This window comes from Conger conger, unplaced genomic scaffold, assembly GCF_963514075.1.
Source record: "Conger conger unplaced genomic scaffold, fConCon1.1 SCAFFOLD_79, whole genome shotgun sequence".
NCBI classification, from domain to species: Eukaryota; Metazoa; Chordata; class Actinopteri; order Anguilliformes; family Congridae; genus Conger; species Conger conger.
Genome location: NW_026890533.1, coordinates 155285 through 168505, shown reverse-complemented (window position 1 = coordinate 168505; position 13221 = coordinate 155285). Strand labels below are relative to the sequence as shown.

General features: G+C 46.5%; 50 non-coding genes and 1 pseudogene across 50 annotated transcripts; all 51 read right to left on the bottom strand.

Annotated features, from left to right (window-relative positions):
- Positions 1-167: 167 nt before the first annotated feature.
- Positions 168-286, bottom strand: LOC133121050 (5S ribosomal RNA). The gene has a single exon (XR_009707862.1). It is a non-coding gene; the product is annotated as a 5S ribosomal RNA (ribosomal RNA).
- Positions 287-425: 139 nt separating this feature from the next.
- On the bottom strand, positions 426-544 carry LOC133121071 (5S ribosomal RNA). The gene has a single exon (XR_009707881.1). It is a non-coding gene; the product is annotated as a 5S ribosomal RNA (ribosomal RNA).
- Positions 545-683: 139 nt separating this feature from the next.
- LOC133121049 (5S ribosomal RNA) lies at positions 684-802 on the bottom strand. Its single transcript, XR_009707861.1, has one exon. It is a non-coding gene; the product is annotated as a 5S ribosomal RNA (ribosomal RNA).
- Positions 803-941: 139 nt separating this feature from the next.
- Positions 942-1060, bottom strand: LOC133121048 (5S ribosomal RNA). The gene has a single exon (XR_009707860.1). It is a non-coding gene; the product is annotated as a 5S ribosomal RNA (ribosomal RNA).
- A 139-nt stretch (positions 1061-1199) lies between these two features.
- LOC133121047 (5S ribosomal RNA) lies at positions 1200-1318 on the bottom strand. Its single transcript, XR_009707859.1, has one exon. It is a non-coding gene; the product is annotated as a 5S ribosomal RNA (ribosomal RNA).
- Positions 1319-1457: 139 nt separating this feature from the next.
- On the bottom strand, positions 1458-1576 carry LOC133121046 (5S ribosomal RNA). Its single transcript, XR_009707858.1, has one exon. It is a non-coding gene; the product is annotated as a 5S ribosomal RNA (ribosomal RNA).
- Positions 1577-1715: 139 nt separating this feature from the next.
- Positions 1716-1834, bottom strand: LOC133121045 (5S ribosomal RNA). The gene has a single exon (XR_009707857.1). It is a non-coding gene; the product is annotated as a 5S ribosomal RNA (ribosomal RNA).
- Positions 1835-1973: 139 nt separating this feature from the next.
- LOC133121070 (5S ribosomal RNA) lies at positions 1974-2092 on the bottom strand. Its single transcript, XR_009707880.1, has one exon. It is a non-coding gene; the product is annotated as a 5S ribosomal RNA (ribosomal RNA).
- Positions 2093-2231: 139 nt separating this feature from the next.
- On the bottom strand, positions 2232-2350 carry LOC133121127 (5S ribosomal RNA). Its single transcript, XR_009707934.1, has one exon. It is a non-coding gene; the product is annotated as a 5S ribosomal RNA (ribosomal RNA).
- Positions 2351-2489: 139 nt separating this feature from the next.
- On the bottom strand, positions 2490-2608 carry LOC133121044 (5S ribosomal RNA). The gene has a single exon (XR_009707856.1). It is a non-coding gene; the product is annotated as a 5S ribosomal RNA (ribosomal RNA).
- A 139-nt stretch (positions 2609-2747) lies between these two features.
- On the bottom strand, positions 2748-2866 carry LOC133121043 (5S ribosomal RNA). The gene has a single exon (XR_009707855.1). It is a non-coding gene; the product is annotated as a 5S ribosomal RNA (ribosomal RNA).
- A 139-nt stretch (positions 2867-3005) lies between these two features.
- Positions 3006-3124, bottom strand: LOC133121041 (5S ribosomal RNA). Its single transcript, XR_009707853.1, has one exon. It is a non-coding gene; the product is annotated as a 5S ribosomal RNA (ribosomal RNA).
- A 139-nt stretch (positions 3125-3263) lies between these two features.
- LOC133121040 (5S ribosomal RNA) lies at positions 3264-3382 on the bottom strand. Its single transcript, XR_009707852.1, has one exon. It is a non-coding gene; the product is annotated as a 5S ribosomal RNA (ribosomal RNA).
- Positions 3383-3521: 139 nt separating this feature from the next.
- LOC133121039 (5S ribosomal RNA) lies at positions 3522-3640 on the bottom strand. The gene has a single exon (XR_009707851.1). It is a non-coding gene; the product is annotated as a 5S ribosomal RNA (ribosomal RNA).
- Positions 3641-3779: 139 nt separating this feature from the next.
- Positions 3780-3898, bottom strand: LOC133121069 (5S ribosomal RNA). The gene has a single exon (XR_009707879.1). It is a non-coding gene; the product is annotated as a 5S ribosomal RNA (ribosomal RNA).
- A 139-nt stretch (positions 3899-4037) lies between these two features.
- On the bottom strand, positions 4038-4156 carry LOC133121126 (5S ribosomal RNA). Its single transcript, XR_009707933.1, has one exon. It is a non-coding gene; the product is annotated as a 5S ribosomal RNA (ribosomal RNA).
- Positions 4157-4295: 139 nt separating this feature from the next.
- LOC133121038 (5S ribosomal RNA) lies at positions 4296-4414 on the bottom strand. The gene has a single exon (XR_009707850.1). It is a non-coding gene; the product is annotated as a 5S ribosomal RNA (ribosomal RNA).
- Positions 4415-4553: 139 nt separating this feature from the next.
- LOC133121037 (5S ribosomal RNA) lies at positions 4554-4672 on the bottom strand. Its single transcript, XR_009707849.1, has one exon. It is a non-coding gene; the product is annotated as a 5S ribosomal RNA (ribosomal RNA).
- Positions 4673-4811: 139 nt separating this feature from the next.
- On the bottom strand, positions 4812-4930 carry LOC133121035 (5S ribosomal RNA). Its single transcript, XR_009707848.1, has one exon. It is a non-coding gene; the product is annotated as a 5S ribosomal RNA (ribosomal RNA).
- A 139-nt stretch (positions 4931-5069) lies between these two features.
- LOC133121034 (5S ribosomal RNA) lies at positions 5070-5188 on the bottom strand. The gene has a single exon (XR_009707847.1). It is a non-coding gene; the product is annotated as a 5S ribosomal RNA (ribosomal RNA).
- Positions 5189-5327: 139 nt separating this feature from the next.
- LOC133121033 (5S ribosomal RNA) lies at positions 5328-5446 on the bottom strand. Its single transcript, XR_009707846.1, has one exon. It is a non-coding gene; the product is annotated as a 5S ribosomal RNA (ribosomal RNA).
- A 139-nt stretch (positions 5447-5585) lies between these two features.
- On the bottom strand, positions 5586-5704 carry LOC133121067 (5S ribosomal RNA). Its single transcript, XR_009707878.1, has one exon. It is a non-coding gene; the product is annotated as a 5S ribosomal RNA (ribosomal RNA).
- Positions 5705-5843: 139 nt separating this feature from the next.
- Positions 5844-5962, bottom strand: LOC133121032 (5S ribosomal RNA). Its single transcript, XR_009707845.1, has one exon. It is a non-coding gene; the product is annotated as a 5S ribosomal RNA (ribosomal RNA).
- Positions 5963-6101: 139 nt separating this feature from the next.
- Positions 6102-6220, bottom strand: LOC133121031 (5S ribosomal RNA). Its single transcript, XR_009707844.1, has one exon. It is a non-coding gene; the product is annotated as a 5S ribosomal RNA (ribosomal RNA).
- Positions 6221-6359: 139 nt separating this feature from the next.
- On the bottom strand, positions 6360-6478 carry LOC133121029 (5S ribosomal RNA). Its single transcript, XR_009707842.1, has one exon. It is a non-coding gene; the product is annotated as a 5S ribosomal RNA (ribosomal RNA).
- Positions 6479-6617: 139 nt separating this feature from the next.
- LOC133121066 (5S ribosomal RNA) lies at positions 6618-6736 on the bottom strand. Its single transcript, XR_009707877.1, has one exon. It is a non-coding gene; the product is annotated as a 5S ribosomal RNA (ribosomal RNA).
- A 139-nt stretch (positions 6737-6875) lies between these two features.
- On the bottom strand, positions 6876-6994 carry LOC133121028 (5S ribosomal RNA). The gene has a single exon (XR_009707841.1). It is a non-coding gene; the product is annotated as a 5S ribosomal RNA (ribosomal RNA).
- Positions 6995-7133: 139 nt separating this feature from the next.
- LOC133121027 (5S ribosomal RNA) lies at positions 7134-7252 on the bottom strand. The gene has a single exon (XR_009707840.1). It is a non-coding gene; the product is annotated as a 5S ribosomal RNA (ribosomal RNA).
- Positions 7253-7391: 139 nt separating this feature from the next.
- Positions 7392-7510, bottom strand: LOC133121064 (5S ribosomal RNA). The gene has a single exon (XR_009707875.1). It is a non-coding gene; the product is annotated as a 5S ribosomal RNA (ribosomal RNA).
- Positions 7511-7649: 139 nt separating this feature from the next.
- LOC133121026 (5S ribosomal RNA) lies at positions 7650-7768 on the bottom strand. The gene has a single exon (XR_009707839.1). It is a non-coding gene; the product is annotated as a 5S ribosomal RNA (ribosomal RNA).
- A 139-nt stretch (positions 7769-7907) lies between these two features.
- On the bottom strand, positions 7908-8026 carry LOC133121025 (5S ribosomal RNA). Its single transcript, XR_009707838.1, has one exon. It is a non-coding gene; the product is annotated as a 5S ribosomal RNA (ribosomal RNA).
- A 139-nt stretch (positions 8027-8165) lies between these two features.
- Positions 8166-8284, bottom strand: LOC133121104 (5S ribosomal RNA). The gene has a single exon (XR_009707912.1). It is a non-coding gene; the product is annotated as a 5S ribosomal RNA (ribosomal RNA).
- Positions 8285-8423: 139 nt separating this feature from the next.
- Positions 8424-8542, bottom strand: LOC133121024 (5S ribosomal RNA). The gene has a single exon (XR_009707837.1). It is a non-coding gene; the product is annotated as a 5S ribosomal RNA (ribosomal RNA).
- A 139-nt stretch (positions 8543-8681) lies between these two features.
- On the bottom strand, positions 8682-8800 carry LOC133121023 (5S ribosomal RNA). The gene has a single exon (XR_009707836.1). It is a non-coding gene; the product is annotated as a 5S ribosomal RNA (ribosomal RNA).
- Positions 8801-8939: 139 nt separating this feature from the next.
- Positions 8940-9058, bottom strand: LOC133121133 (5S ribosomal RNA). Its single transcript, XR_009707939.1, has one exon. It is a non-coding gene; the product is annotated as a 5S ribosomal RNA (ribosomal RNA).
- A 139-nt stretch (positions 9059-9197) lies between these two features.
- LOC133121022 (5S ribosomal RNA) lies at positions 9198-9316 on the bottom strand. The gene has a single exon (XR_009707835.1). It is a non-coding gene; the product is annotated as a 5S ribosomal RNA (ribosomal RNA).
- Positions 9317-9455: 139 nt separating this feature from the next.
- On the bottom strand, positions 9456-9574 carry LOC133121103 (5S ribosomal RNA). Its single transcript, XR_009707911.1, has one exon. It is a non-coding gene; the product is annotated as a 5S ribosomal RNA (ribosomal RNA).
- Positions 9575-9713: 139 nt separating this feature from the next.
- LOC133121021 (5S ribosomal RNA) lies at positions 9714-9832 on the bottom strand. The gene has a single exon (XR_009707834.1). It is a non-coding gene; the product is annotated as a 5S ribosomal RNA (ribosomal RNA).
- Positions 9833-9971: 139 nt separating this feature from the next.
- Positions 9972-10090, bottom strand: LOC133121102 (5S ribosomal RNA). Its single transcript, XR_009707910.1, has one exon. It is a non-coding gene; the product is annotated as a 5S ribosomal RNA (ribosomal RNA).
- Positions 10091-10229: 139 nt separating this feature from the next.
- Positions 10230-10348, bottom strand: LOC133121019 (5S ribosomal RNA). The gene has a single exon (XR_009707833.1). It is a non-coding gene; the product is annotated as a 5S ribosomal RNA (ribosomal RNA).
- A 139-nt stretch (positions 10349-10487) lies between these two features.
- On the bottom strand, positions 10488-10606 carry LOC133121063 (5S ribosomal RNA). Its single transcript, XR_009707874.1, has one exon. It is a non-coding gene; the product is annotated as a 5S ribosomal RNA (ribosomal RNA).
- Positions 10607-10745: 139 nt separating this feature from the next.
- LOC133121017 (5S ribosomal RNA) lies at positions 10746-10864 on the bottom strand. The gene has a single exon (XR_009707831.1). It is a non-coding gene; the product is annotated as a 5S ribosomal RNA (ribosomal RNA).
- Positions 10865-11003: 139 nt separating this feature from the next.
- Positions 11004-11122, bottom strand: LOC133121099 (5S ribosomal RNA). The gene has a single exon (XR_009707908.1). It is a non-coding gene; the product is annotated as a 5S ribosomal RNA (ribosomal RNA).
- A 139-nt stretch (positions 11123-11261) lies between these two features.
- LOC133121072 (5S ribosomal RNA) lies at positions 11262-11380 on the bottom strand. The gene has a single exon (XR_009707882.1). It is a non-coding gene; the product is annotated as a 5S ribosomal RNA (ribosomal RNA).
- Positions 11381-11519: 139 nt separating this feature from the next.
- LOC133121098 (5S ribosomal RNA) lies at positions 11520-11638 on the bottom strand. The gene has a single exon (XR_009707907.1). It is a non-coding gene; the product is annotated as a 5S ribosomal RNA (ribosomal RNA).
- Positions 11639-11777: 139 nt separating this feature from the next.
- LOC133121016 (5S ribosomal RNA) lies at positions 11778-11896 on the bottom strand. Its single transcript, XR_009707830.1, has one exon. It is a non-coding gene; the product is annotated as a 5S ribosomal RNA (ribosomal RNA).
- Positions 11897-12035: 139 nt separating this feature from the next.
- LOC133121015 (5S ribosomal RNA) lies at positions 12036-12154 on the bottom strand. The gene has a single exon (XR_009707829.1). It is a non-coding gene; the product is annotated as a 5S ribosomal RNA (ribosomal RNA).
- A 139-nt stretch (positions 12155-12293) lies between these two features.
- LOC133121105 (5S ribosomal RNA) lies at positions 12294-12412 on the bottom strand. Its single transcript, XR_009707913.1, has one exon. It is a non-coding gene; the product is annotated as a 5S ribosomal RNA (ribosomal RNA).
- Positions 12413-12551: 139 nt separating this feature from the next.
- Positions 12552-12670, bottom strand: LOC133120665 (5S ribosomal RNA; annotated as a pseudogene).
- A 139-nt stretch (positions 12671-12809) lies between these two features.
- Positions 12810-12928, bottom strand: LOC133121062 (5S ribosomal RNA). The gene has a single exon (XR_009707873.1). It is a non-coding gene; the product is annotated as a 5S ribosomal RNA (ribosomal RNA).
- Positions 12929-13067: 139 nt separating this feature from the next.
- Positions 13068-13186, bottom strand: LOC133121014 (5S ribosomal RNA). The gene has a single exon (XR_009707828.1). It is a non-coding gene; the product is annotated as a 5S ribosomal RNA (ribosomal RNA).
- Between the last annotated feature and the right edge of the window lie 35 nt (positions 13187-13221).

Here is a 13221-nt window from a genome sequence, read left to right as displayed (position 1 = left end):
GCGTTCTCAGCGCGGTGTGGCCGTAAGCGAAGACCCGGCAGTCAGCGAGAGCTCTCATGAATAAACGCCTAGAAACTAACTTTGTATAATTCTTTTTTAAGGAAGTAAGGTCGTTATTTCAAACAATGTCCAAAATACGATAATTTACATTGATTTCGCTGGTAAAATGCTCACAGCACCTGGTATTCCCAGGCGGTCTCCCATCCAAGTACTAACCAGGCCCGACGTTGCTTAGCTTCCGAGATCAGACGAGATCGGGCGTTCTCAGCGCGGTGTGGCCGTAAGCGAAGACCCGGCAGTCAGCGAGAGCTCTCATGAATAAACGCCTAGAAACTAACTTTGTATAATTCTTTTTTAAGGAAGTAAGGTCGTTATTTCAAACAATGTCCAAAATACGATAATTTACATTGATTTCGCTGGTAAAATGCTCACAGCACCGGGTATTCCCAGGCGGTCTCCCATCCAAGTACTAACCAGGCCCGACGTTGCTTAGCTTCCGAGATCAGACGAGATCGGGCGTTCTCAGCGCGGTGTGGCCGTAAGCGAAGACCCGGCAGTCAGCGAGAGCTCTCATGAATAAACGCCTAGAAACTAAATTTGTATAATTCTTTTTTAAGGAAGTAAGGTCGTTATTTCAAACAATGTCCAAAATACGATAATTTACATTGATTTCGCTGGTAAAATGCTCACAGCACCTGGTATTCCCAGGCGGTCTCCCATCCAAGTACTAACCAGGCCCGACGTTGCTTAGCTTCCGAGATCAGACGAGATCGGGCGTTCTCAGCGCGGTGTGGCCGTAAGCGAAGACCCGGCAGTCAGCGAGAGCTCTCATGAATAAACGCCTAGAAACTAACTTTGTATAATTCTTTTTTAAGGAAGTAAGGTCGTTATTTCAAACAATGTCCAAAATACGATAATTTACATTGATTTCGCTGGTAAAATGCTCACAGCACCTGGTATTCCCAGGCGGTCTCCCATCCAAGTACTAACCAGGCCCGACGTTGCTTAGCTTCCGAGATCAGACGAGATCGGGCGTTCTCAGCGCGGTGTGGCCGTAAGCGAAGACCCGGCAGTCAGCGAGAGCTCTCATGAATAAACGCCTAGAAACTAACTTTGTATAATTCTTTTTTAAGGAAGTAAGGTCGTTATTTCAAACAATGTCCAAAATACGATAATTTACATTGATTTCGCTGGTAAAATGCTCACAGCACCTGGTATTCCCAGGCGGTCTCCCATCCAAGTACTAACCAGGCCCGACGTTGCTTAGCTTCCGAGATCAGACGAGATCGGGCGTTCTCAGCGCGGTGTGGCCGTAAGCGAAGACCCGGCAGTCAGCGAGAGCTCTCATGAATAAACGCCTAGAAACTAACTTTGTATAATTCTTTTTTAAGGAAGTAAGGTCGTTATTTCAAACAATGTCCAAAATACGATAATTTACATTGATTTCGCTGGTAAAATGCTCACAGCACCTGGTATTCCCAGGCGGTCTCCCATCCAAGTACTAACCAGGCCCGACGTTGCTTAGCTTCCGAGATCAGACGAGATCGGGCGTTCTCAGCGCGGTGTGGCCGTAAGCGAAGACCCGGCAGTCAGCGAGAGCTCTCATGAATAAACGCCTAGAAACTAACTTTGTATAATTCTTTTTTAAGGAAGTAAGGTCGTTATTTCAAACAATGTCCAAAATACGATAATTTACATTGATTTCGCTGGTAAAATGCTCACAGCACCTGGTATTCCCAGGCGGTCTCCCATCCAAGTACTAACCAGGCCCGACGTTGCTTAGCTTCCGAGATCAGACGAGATCGGGCGTTCTCAGCGCGGTGTGGCCGTAAGCGAAGACCCGGCAGTCAGCGAGAGCTCTCATGAATAAACGCCTAGAAACTAACTTTGTATAATTCTTTTTTAAGGAAGTAAGGTCGTTATTTCAAACAATGTCCAAAATACGATAATTTACATTGATTTCGCTGGTAAAATGCTCACAGCACCGGGTATTCCCAGGCGGTCTCCCATCCAAGTACTAACCAGGCCCGACGTTGCTTAGCTTCCGAGATCAGACGAGATCGGGCGTTCTCAGCGCGGTGTGGCCGTAAGCGAAGACCCGGCAGTCAGCGAGAGCTCTCATGAATAAACGCCTAGAAACTAACTTTGTATAATTCTTTTTTAAGGAAGTAAGGTCGTTATTTCAAACAATGTCCAAAATACGATAATTTACATTGATTTCGCTGGTAAAATGCTCACAGCACCTGGTATTCCCAGGCGGTCTCCCATCCAAGTACTAACCAGGCCCGACGTTGCTTAGCTTCCGAAATCAGACGAGATCGGGCGTTCTCAGCGCGGTGTGGCCGTAAGCGAAGACCCGGCAGTCAGCGAGAGCTCTCATGAATAAACGCCTAGAAACTAACTTTGTATAATTCTTTTTTAAGGAAGTAAGGTCGTTATTTCAAACAATGTCCAAAATACGATAATTTACATTGATTTCGCTGGTAAAATGCTCACAGCACCTGGTATTCCCAGGCGGTCTCCCATCCAAGTACTAACCAGGCCCGACGTTGCTTAGCTTCCGAGATCAGACGAGATCGGGCGTTCTCAGCGCGGTGTGGCCGTAAGCGAAGACCCGGCAGTCAGCGAGAGCTCTCATGAATAAACGCCTAGAAACTAACTTTGTATAATTCTTTTTTAAGGAAGTAAGGTCGTTATTTCAAACAATGTCCAAAATACGATAATTTACATTGATTTCGCTGGTAAAATGCTCACAGCACCTGGTATTCCCAGGCGGTCTCCCATCCAAGTACTAACCAGGCCCGACGTTGCTTAGCTTCCGAGATCAGACGAGATCGGGCGTTCTCAGCGCGGTGTGGCCGTAAGCGAAGACCCGGCAGTCAGCGAGAGCTCTCATGAATAAACGCCTAGAAACTAACTTTGTATAATTCTTTTTTAAGGAAGTAAGGTCGTTATTTCAAACAATGTCCAAAATACGATAATTTACATTGATTTCGCTGGTAAAATGCTCACAGCACCTGGTATTCCCAGGCGGTCTCCCATCCAAGTACTAACCAGGCCCGACGTTGCTTAGCTTCCGAGATCAGACGAGATCGGGCGTTCTCAGCGCGGTGTGGCCGTAAGCGAAGACCCGGCAGTCAGCGAGAGCTCTCATGAATAAACGCCTAGAAACTAACTTTGTATAATTCTTTTTTAAGGAAGTAAGGTCGTTATTTCAAACAATGTCCAAAATACGATAATTTACATTGATTTCGCTGGTAAAATGCTCACAGCACCTGGTATTCCCAGGCGGTCTCCCATCCAAGTACTAACCAGGCCCGACGTTGCTTAGCTTCCGAGATCAGACGAGATCGGGCGTTCTCAGCGCGGTGTGGCCGTAAGCGAAGACCCGGCAGTCAGCGAGAGCTCTCATGAATAAACGCCTAGAAACTAACTTTGTATAATTCTTTTTTAAGGAAGTAAGGTCGTTATTTCAAACAATGTCCAAAATACGATAATTTACATTGATTTCGCTGGTAAAATGCTCACAGCACCTGGTATTCCCAGGCGGTCTCCCATCCAAGTACTAACCAGGCCCGACGTTGCTTAGCTTCCGAGATCAGACGAGATCGGGCGTTCTCAGCGCGGTGTGGCCGTAAGCGAAGACCCGGCAGTCAGCGAGAGCTCTCATGAATAAACGCCTAGAAACTAACTTTGTATAATTCTTTTTTAAGGAAGTAAGGTCGTTATTTCAAACAATGTCCAAAATACGATAATTTACATTGATTTCGCTGGTAAAATGCTCACAGCACCGGGTATTCCCAGGCGGTCTCCCATCCAAGTACTAACCAGGCCCGACGTTGCTTAGCTTCCGAGATCAGACGAGATCGGGCGTTCTCAGCGCGGTGTGGCCGTAAGCGAAGACCCGGCAGTCAGCGAGAGCTCTCATGAATAAACGCCTAGAAACTAACTTTGTATAATTCTTTTTTAAGGAAGTAAGGTCGTTATTTCAAACAATGTCCAAAATACGATAATTTACATTGATTTCGCTGGTAAAATGCTCACAGCACCTGGTATTCCCAGGCGGTCTCCCATCCAAGTACTAACCAGGCCCGACGTTGCTTAGCTTCCGAAATCAGACGAGATCGGGCGTTCTCAGCGCGGTGTGGCCGTAAGCGAAGACCCGGCAGTCAGCGAGAGCTCTCATGAATAAACGCCTAGAAACTAACTTTGTATAATTCTTTTTTAAGGAAGTAAGGTCGTTATTTCAAACAATGTCCAAAATACGATAATTTACATTGATTTCGCTGGTAAAATGCTCACAGCACCTGGTATTCCCAGGCGGTCTCCCATCCAAGTACTAACCAGGCCCGACGTTGCTTAGCTTCCGAGATCAGACGAGATCGGGCGTTCTCAGCGCGGTGTGGCCGTAAGCGAAGACCCGGCAGTCAGCGAGAGCTCTCATGAATAAACGCCTAGAAACTAACTTTGTATAATTCTTTTTTAAGGAAGTAAGGTCGTTATTTCAAACAATGTCCAAAATACGATAATTTACATTGATTTCGCTGGTAAAATGCTCACAGCACCTGGTATTCCCAGGCGGTCTCCCATCCAAGTACTAACCAGGCCCGACGTTGCTTAGCTTCCGAGATCAGACGAGATCGGGCGTTCTCAGCGCGGTGTGGCCGTAAGCGAAGACCCGGCAGTCAGCGAGAGCTCTCATGAATAAACGCCTAGAAACTAACTTTGTATAATTCTTTTTTAAGGAAGTAAGGTCGTTATTTCAAACAATGTCCAAAATACGATAATTTACATTGATTTCGCTGGTAAAATGCTCACAGCACCTGGTATTCCCAGGCGGTCTCCCATCCAAGTACTAACCAGGCCCGACGTTGCTTAGCTTCCGAGATCAGACGAGATCGGGCGTTCTCAGCGCGGTGTGGCCGTAAGCGAAGACCCGGCAGTCAGCGAGAGCTCTCATGAATAAACGCCTAGAAACTAACTTTGTATAATTCTTTTTTAAGGAAGTAAGGTCGTTATTTCAAACAATGTCCAAAATACGATAATTTACATTGATTTCGCTGGTAAAATGCTCACAGCACCTGGTATTCCCAGGCGGTCTCCCATCCAAGTACTAACCAGGCCCGACGTTGCTTAGCTTCCGAGATCAGACGAGATCGGGCGTTCTCAGCGCGGTGTGGCCGTAAGCGAAGACCCGGCAGTCAGCGAGAGCTCTCATGAATAAACGCCTAGAAACTAACTTTGTATAATTCTTTTTTAAGGAAGTAAGGTCGTTATTTCAAACAATGTCCAAAATACGATAATTTACATTGATTTCGCTGGTAAAATGCTCACAGCACCTGGTATTCCCAGGCGGTCTCCCATCCAAGTACTAACCAGGCCCGACGTTGCTTAGCTTCCGAGATCAGACGAGATCGGGCGTTCTCAGCGCGGTGTGGCCGTAAGCGAAGACCCGGCAGTCAGCGAGAGCTCTCATGAATAAACGCCTAGAAACTAACTTTGTATAATTCTTTTTTAAGGAAGTAAGGTCGTTATTTCAAACAATGTCCAAAATACGATAATTTACATTGATTTCGCTGGTAAAATGCTCACAGCACCGGGTATTCCCAGGCGGTCTCCCATCCAAGTACTAACCAGGCCCGACGTTGCTTAGCTTCCGAGATCAGACGAGATCGGGCGTTCTCAGCGCGGTGTGGCCGTAAGCGAAGACCCGGCAGTCAGCGAGAGCTCTCATGAATAAACGCCTAGAAACTAACTTTGTATAATTCTTTTTTAAGGAAGTAAGGTCGTTATTTCAAACAATGTCCAAAATACGATAATTTACATTGATTTCGCTGGTAAAATGCTCACAGCACCTGGTATTCCCAGGCGGTCTCCCATCCAAGTACTAACCAGGCCCGACGTTGCTTAGCTTCCGAGATCAGACGAGATCGGGCGTTCTCAGCGCGGTGTGGCCGTAAGCGAAGACCCGGCAGTCAGCGAGAGCTCTCATGAATAAACGCCTAGAAACTAACTTTGTATAATTCTTTTTTAAGGAAGTAAGGTCGTTATTTCAAACAATGTCCAAAATACGATAATTTACATTGATTTCGCTGGTAAAATGCTCACAGCACCTGGTATTCCCAGGCGGTCTCCCATCCAAGTACTAACCAGGCCCGACGTTGCTTAGCTTCCGAGATCAGACGAGATCGGGCGTTCTCAGCGCGGTGTGGCCGTAAGCGAAGACCCGGCAGTCAGCGAGAGCTCTCATGAATAAACGCCTAGAAACTAACTTTGTATAATTCTTTTTTAAGGAAGTAAGGTCGTTATTTCAAACAATGTCCAAAATACGATAATTTACATTGATTTCGCTGGTAAAATGCTCACAGCACCTGGTATTCCCAGGCGGTCTCCCATCCAAGTACTAACCAGGCCCGACGTTGCTTAGCTTCCGAGATCAGACGAGATCGGGCGTTCTCAGCGCGGTGTGGCCGTAAGCGAAGACCCGGCAGTCAGCGAGAGCTCTCATGAATAAACGCCTAGAAACTAACTTTGTATAATTCTTTTTTAAGGAAGTAAGGTCGTTATTTCAAACAATGTCCAAAATACGATAATTTACATTGATTTCGCTGGTAAAATGCTCACAGCACCGGGTATTCCCAGGCGGTCTCCCATCCAAGTACTAACCAGGCCCGACGTTGCTTAGCTTCCGAGATCAGACGAGATCGGGCGTTCTCAGCGCGGTGTGGCCGTAAGCGAAGACCCGGCAGTCAGCGAGAGCTCTCATGAATAAACGCCTAGAAACTAAATTTGTATAATTCTTTTTTAAGGAAGTAAGGTCGTTATTTCAAACAATGTCCAAAATACGATAATTTACATTGATTTCGCTGGTAAAATGCTCACAGCACCTGGTATTCCCAGGCGGTCTCCCATCCAAGTACTAACCAGGCCCGACGTTGCTTAGCTTCCGAGATCAGACGAGATCGGGCGTTCTCAGCGCGGTGTGGCCGTAAGCGAAGACCCGGCAGTCAGCGAGAGCTCTCATGAATAAACGCCTAGAAACTAACTTTGTATAATTCTTTTTTAAGGAAGTAAGGTCGTTATTTCAAACAATGTCCAAAATACGATAATTTACATTGATTTCGCTGGTAAAATGCTCACAGCACCTGGTATTCCCAGGCGGTCTCCCATCCAAGTACTAACCAGGCCCGACGTTGCTTAGCTTCCGAGATCAGACGAGATCGGGCGTTCTCAGCGCGGTGTGGCCGTAAGCGAAGACCCGGCAGTCAGCGAGAGCTCTCATGAATAAACGCCTAGAAACTAACTTTGTATAATTCTTTTTTAAGGAAGTAAGGTCGTTATTTCAAACAATGTCCAAAATACGATAATTTACATTGATTTCGCTGGTAAAATGCTCACAGCACCGGGTATTCCCAGGCGGTCTCCCATCCAAGTACTAACCAGGCCCGACGTTGCTTAGCTTCCGAGATCAGACGAGATCGGGCGTTCTCAGCGCGGTGTGGCCGTAAGCGAAGACCCGGCAGTCAGCGAGAGCTCTCATGAATAAACGCCTAGAAACTAAATTTGTATAATTCTTTTTTAAGGAAGTAAGGTCGTTATTTCAAACAATGTCCAAAATACGATAATTTACATTGATTTCGCTGGTAAAATGCTCACAGCACCTGGTATTCCCAGGCGGTCTCCCATCCAAGTACTAACCAGGCCCGACGTTGCTTAGCTTCCGAGATCAGACGAGATCGGGCGTTCTCAGCGCGGTGTGGCCGTAAGCGAAGACCCGGCAGTCAGCGAGAGCTCTCATGAATAAACGCCTAGAAACTAACTTTGTATAATTCTTTTTTAAGGAAGTAAGGTCGTTATTTCAAACAATGTCCAAAATACGATAATTTACATTGATTTCGCTGGTAAAATGCTCACAGCACCTGGTATTCCCAGGCGGTCTCCCATCCAAGTACTAACCAGGCCCGACGTTGCTTAGCTTCCGAGATCAGACGAGATCGGGCGTTCTCAGCGCGGTGTGGCCGTAAGCGAAGACCCGGCAGTCAGCGAGAGCTCTCATGAATAAACGCCTAGAAACTAACTTTGTATAATTCTTTTTTAAGGAAGTAAGGTCGTTATTTCAAACAATGTCCAAAATACGATAATTTACATTGATTTCGCTGGTAAAATGCTCACAGCACCTGTTATTCCCAGGCGGTCTCCCATCCAAGTACTAACCAGGCCCGACGTTGCTTAGCTTCCGAGATCAGACGAGATCGGGCGTTCTCAGCGCGGTGTGGCCGTAAGCGAAGACCCGGCAGTCAGCGAGAGCTCTCATGAATAAACGCCTAGAAACTAACTTTGTATAATTCTTTTTTAAGGAAGTAAGGTCGTTATTTCAAACAATGTCCAAAATACGATAATTTACATTGATTTCGCTGGTAAAATGCTCACAGCACCTGGTATTCCCAGGCGGTCTCCCATCCAAGTACTAACCAGGCCCGACGTTGCTTAGCTTCCGAGATCAGACGAGATCGGGCGTTCTCAGCGCGGTGTGGCCGTAAGCAAAGACCCGGCAGTCAGCGAGAGCTCTCATGAATAAACGCCTAGAAACTAAATTTGTATAATTCTTTTTTAAGGAAGTAAGGTCGTTATTTCAAACAATGTCCAAAATACGATAATTTACATTGATTTCGCTGGTAAAATGCTCACAGCACCTGGTATTCCCAGGCGGTCTCCCATCCAAGTACTAACCAGGCCCGACGTTGCTTAGCTTCCGAGATCAGACGAGATCGGGCGTTCTCAGCGCGGTGTGGCCGTAAGCGAAGACCCGGCAGTCAGCGAGAGCTCTCATGAATAAACGCCTAGAAACTAACTTTGTATAATTCTTTTTTAAGGAAGTAAGGTCGTTATTTCAAACAATGTCCAAAATACGATAATTTACATTGATTTCGCTGGTAAAATGCTCACAGCACCGGGTATTCCCAGGCGGTCTCCCATCCAAGTACTAACCAGGCCCGACGTTGCTTAGCGTCCGAGATCAGACGAGATCGGGCGTTCTCAGCGCGGTGTGGCCGTAAGCGAAGACCCGGCAGTCAGCGAGAGCTCTCATGAATAAACGCCTAGAAACTAAATTTGTATAATTCTTTTTTAAGGAAGTAAGGTCGTTATTTCAAACAATGTCCAAAATACGATAATTTACATTGATTTCGCTGGTAAAATGCTCACAGCACCTGGTATTCCCAGGCGGTCTCCCATCCAAGTACTAACCAGGCCCGACGTTGCTTAGCTTCCGAGATCAGACGAGATCGGGCGTTCTCAGCGCGGTGTGGCCGTAAGCGAAGACCCGGCAGTCAGCGAGAGCTCTCATGAATAAACGCCTAGAAACTAACTTTGTATAATTCTTTTTTAAGGAAGTAAGGTCGTTATTTCAAACAATGTCCAAAATACGATAATTTACATTGATTTCGCTGGTAAAATGCTCACAGCACCTGTTATTCCCAGGCGGTCTCCCATCCAAGTACTAACCAGGCCCGACGTTGCTTAGCTTCCGAGATCAGACGAGATCGGGCGTTCTCAGCGCGGTGTGGCCGTAAGCGAAGACCCGGCAGTCAGCGAGAGCTCTCATGAATAAACGCCTAGAAACTAACTTTGTATAATTCTTTTTTAAGGAAGTAAGGTCGTTATTTCAAACAATGTCCAAAATACGATAATTTACATTGATTTCGCTGGTAAAATGCTCACAGCACCTGGTATTCCCAGGCGGTCTCCCATCCAAGTACTAACCAGGCCCGACGTTGCTTAGCTTCCGAGATCAGACGAGATCGGGCGTTCTCAGCGCGGTGTGGCCGTAAGCGAAGACCCGGCAGTCAGCGAGAGCTCTCATGAATAAACGCCTAGAAACTAACTTTGTATAATTCTTTTTTAAGGAAGTAAGGTCGTTATTTCAAACAATGTCCAAAATACGATAATTTACATTGATTTCGCTGGTAAAATGCTCACAGCACCTGTTATTCCCAGGCGGTCTCCCATCCAAGTACTAACCAGGCCCGACGTTGCTTAGCTTCCGAGATCAGACGAGATCGGGCGTTCTCAGCGCGGTGTGGCCGTAAGCGAAGACCCGGCAGTCAGCGAGAGCTCTCATGAATAAACGCCTAGAAACTAACTTTGTATAATTCTTTTTTAAGGAAGTAAGGTCGTTATTTCAAACAATGTCCAAAATACGATAATTTACATTGATTTCGCTGGTAAAATGCTCACAGCACCTGGTATTCCCAGGCGGTCTCCCATCCAAGTACTAACCAGGCCCGACGTTGCTTAGCTTCCGAGATCAGACGAGATCGGGCGTTCTCAGCGCGGTGTGGCCGTAAGCGAAGACCCGGCAGTCAGCGAGAGCTCTCATGAATAAACGCCTAGAAACTAACTTTGTATAATTCTTTTTTAAGGAAGTAAGGTCGTTATTTCAAACAATGTCCAAAATACGATAATTTACATTGATTTCGCTGGTAAAATGCTCACAGCACCGGGTATTCCCAGGCGGTCTCCCATCCAAGTACTAACCAGGCCCGACGTTGCTTAGCTTCCGAGATCAGACGAGATCGGGCGTTCTCAGCGCGGTGTGGCCGTAAGCGAAGACCCGGCAGTCAGCGAGAGCTCTCATGAATAAACGCCTAGAAACTAAATTTGTATAATTCTTTTTTAAGGAAGTAAGGTCGTTATTTCAAACAATGTCCAAAATACGATAATTTACATTGATTTCGCTGGTAAAATGCTCACAGCACCTGGTATTCCCAGGCGGTCTCCCATCCAAGTACTAACCAGGCCCGACGTTGCTTAGCTTCCGAGATCAGACGAGATCGGGCGTTCTCAGCGCGGTGTGGCCGTAAGCGAAGACCCGGCAGTCAGCGAGAGCTCTCATGAATAAACGCCTAGAAACTAACTTTGTATAATTCTTTTTTAAGGAAGTAAGGTCGTTATTTCAAACAATGTCCAAAATACGATAATTTACATTGATTTCGCTGGTAAAATGCTCACAGCACCTGTTATTCCCAGGCGGTCTCCCATCCAAGTACTAACCAGGCCCGACGTTGCTTAGCTTCCGAGATCAGACGAGATCGGGCGTTCTCAGCGCGGTGTGGCCGTAAGCGAAGACCCGGCAGTCAGCGAGAGCTCTCATGAATAAACGCCTAGAAACTAACTTTGTATAATTCTTTTTTAAGGAAGTAAGGTCGTTATTTCAAACAATGTCCAAAATACGATAATTTACATTGATTTCGCTGGTAAAATGCTCACAGCACCTGGTATTCCCAGGCGGTCTCCCATCCAAGTACTAACCAGGCCCGACGTTGCTTAGCTTCCGAGATCAGACGAGATCGGGCGTTCTCAGCGCGGTGTGGCCATAAGCGAAGACCCGGCAGTCAGCGAGAGCTCTCATGAATAAACGCCTAGAAACTAACTTTGTATAATTCTTTTTTAAGGAAGTAAGGTCGTTATTTCAAACAATGTCCAAAATACGATAATTTACATTGATTTCGCTGGTAAAATGCTCACAGCACCTGTTATTCCCAGGCGGTCTCCCATCCAAGTACTAACCAGGCCCGACGTTGCTTAGCTTCCGAGATCAGACGAGATCGGGCGTTCTCAGCGCGGTGTGGCCGTAAGCGAAGACCCGGCAGTCAGCGAGAGCTCTCATGAATAAACGCCTAGAAACTAACTTTGTATAATTCTTTTTTAAGGAAGTAAGGTCGTTATTTCAAACAATGTCCAAAATACGATAATTTACATTGATTTCGCTGGTAAAATGCTCACAGCACCTGGTATTCCCAGGCGGTCTCCCATCCAAGTACTAACCAGGCCCGACGTTGCTTAGCTTCCGAGATCAGACGAGATCGGGCGTTCTCAGCGCGGTGTGGCCGTAAGCGAAGACCCGGCAGTCAGCGAGAGCTCTCATGAATAAACGCCTAGAAACTAACTTTGTATAATTCTTTTTTAAGGAAGTAAGGTCGTTATTTCAAACAATGTCCAAAATACGATAATTTACATTGATTTCGCTGGTAAAATGCTCACAGCACCTGGTATTCCCAGGCGGTCTCCCATCCAAGTACTAACCAGGCCCGACGTTGCTTAGCTTCCGAGATCAGACGAGATCGGGCGTTCTCAGCGCGGTGTGGCCGTAAGCGAAGACCCGGCAGTCAGCGAGAGCTCTCATGAATAAACGCCTAGAAACTAACTTTGTATAATTCTTTTTTAAGTAAGTAAGGTCGTTATTTCAAACAATGTCCAAAATACGATAATTTACATTGATTTCGCTGGTAAAATGCACACAGCACCTGGTATTCCCAGGCGGTCTCCCATCCAAGTACTAACCAGGCCCGACGTTGCTTAGCTTCCGAGATCAGACGAGATCGGGCGTTCTCAGCGCGGTGTGGCCGTAAGCGAAGACCCGGCAGTCAGCGAGAGCTCTCATGAATAAACGCCTAGAAACTAAATTTGTATAATTCTTTTTTAAGGAAGTAAGGTCGTTATTTCAAACAATGTCCAAAATACGATAATTTACATTGATTTCGCTGGTAAAATGCTCACAGCACCTGGTATTCCCAGGCGGTCTCCCATCCAAGTACTAACCAGGCCCGACGTTGCTTAGCTTCCAAGATAAGACGAGATCGGGCGTTCTCAGCGCGGTGTGGCCGTAAGCGAAGACCCGGCAGTCAGCGAGAGCTCTCATGAATAAACGCCTAGAAACTAACTTTGTATAATTCTTTTTTAAGGAAGTAAGGTCGTTATTTCAAACAATGTCCAAAATACGATAATTTACATTGATTTCGCTGGTAAAATGCTCACAGCACCGGGTATTCCCAGGCGGTCTCCCATCCAAGTACTAACCAGGCCCGACGTTGCTTAGCTTCCGAGATCAGACGAGATCGGGCGTTCTCAGCGCGGTGTGGCCGTAAGCGAAGACCCGGCAGTCAGCGAGAGCTCTCATGAATAAACGCCTAGAAACTAAATTTGTATAATTCTTTTTTAAGGAAGTAAGGTCGTTATTTCAAACAATGTCCAAAATACGATAATTTACATTGATTTCGCTGGTAAAATGCTCACAGCACCTGGTATTCCCAGGCGGTCTCCCATCCAAGTACTAACCAGGCCCGACGTTGCTTAGCTTCCGAGATCAGACGAGATCGGGCGTTCTCAGCGCGGTGTGGCCGTAAGCGAAGACCCGGCAGTCAGCGAGAGCTCTCATGAATA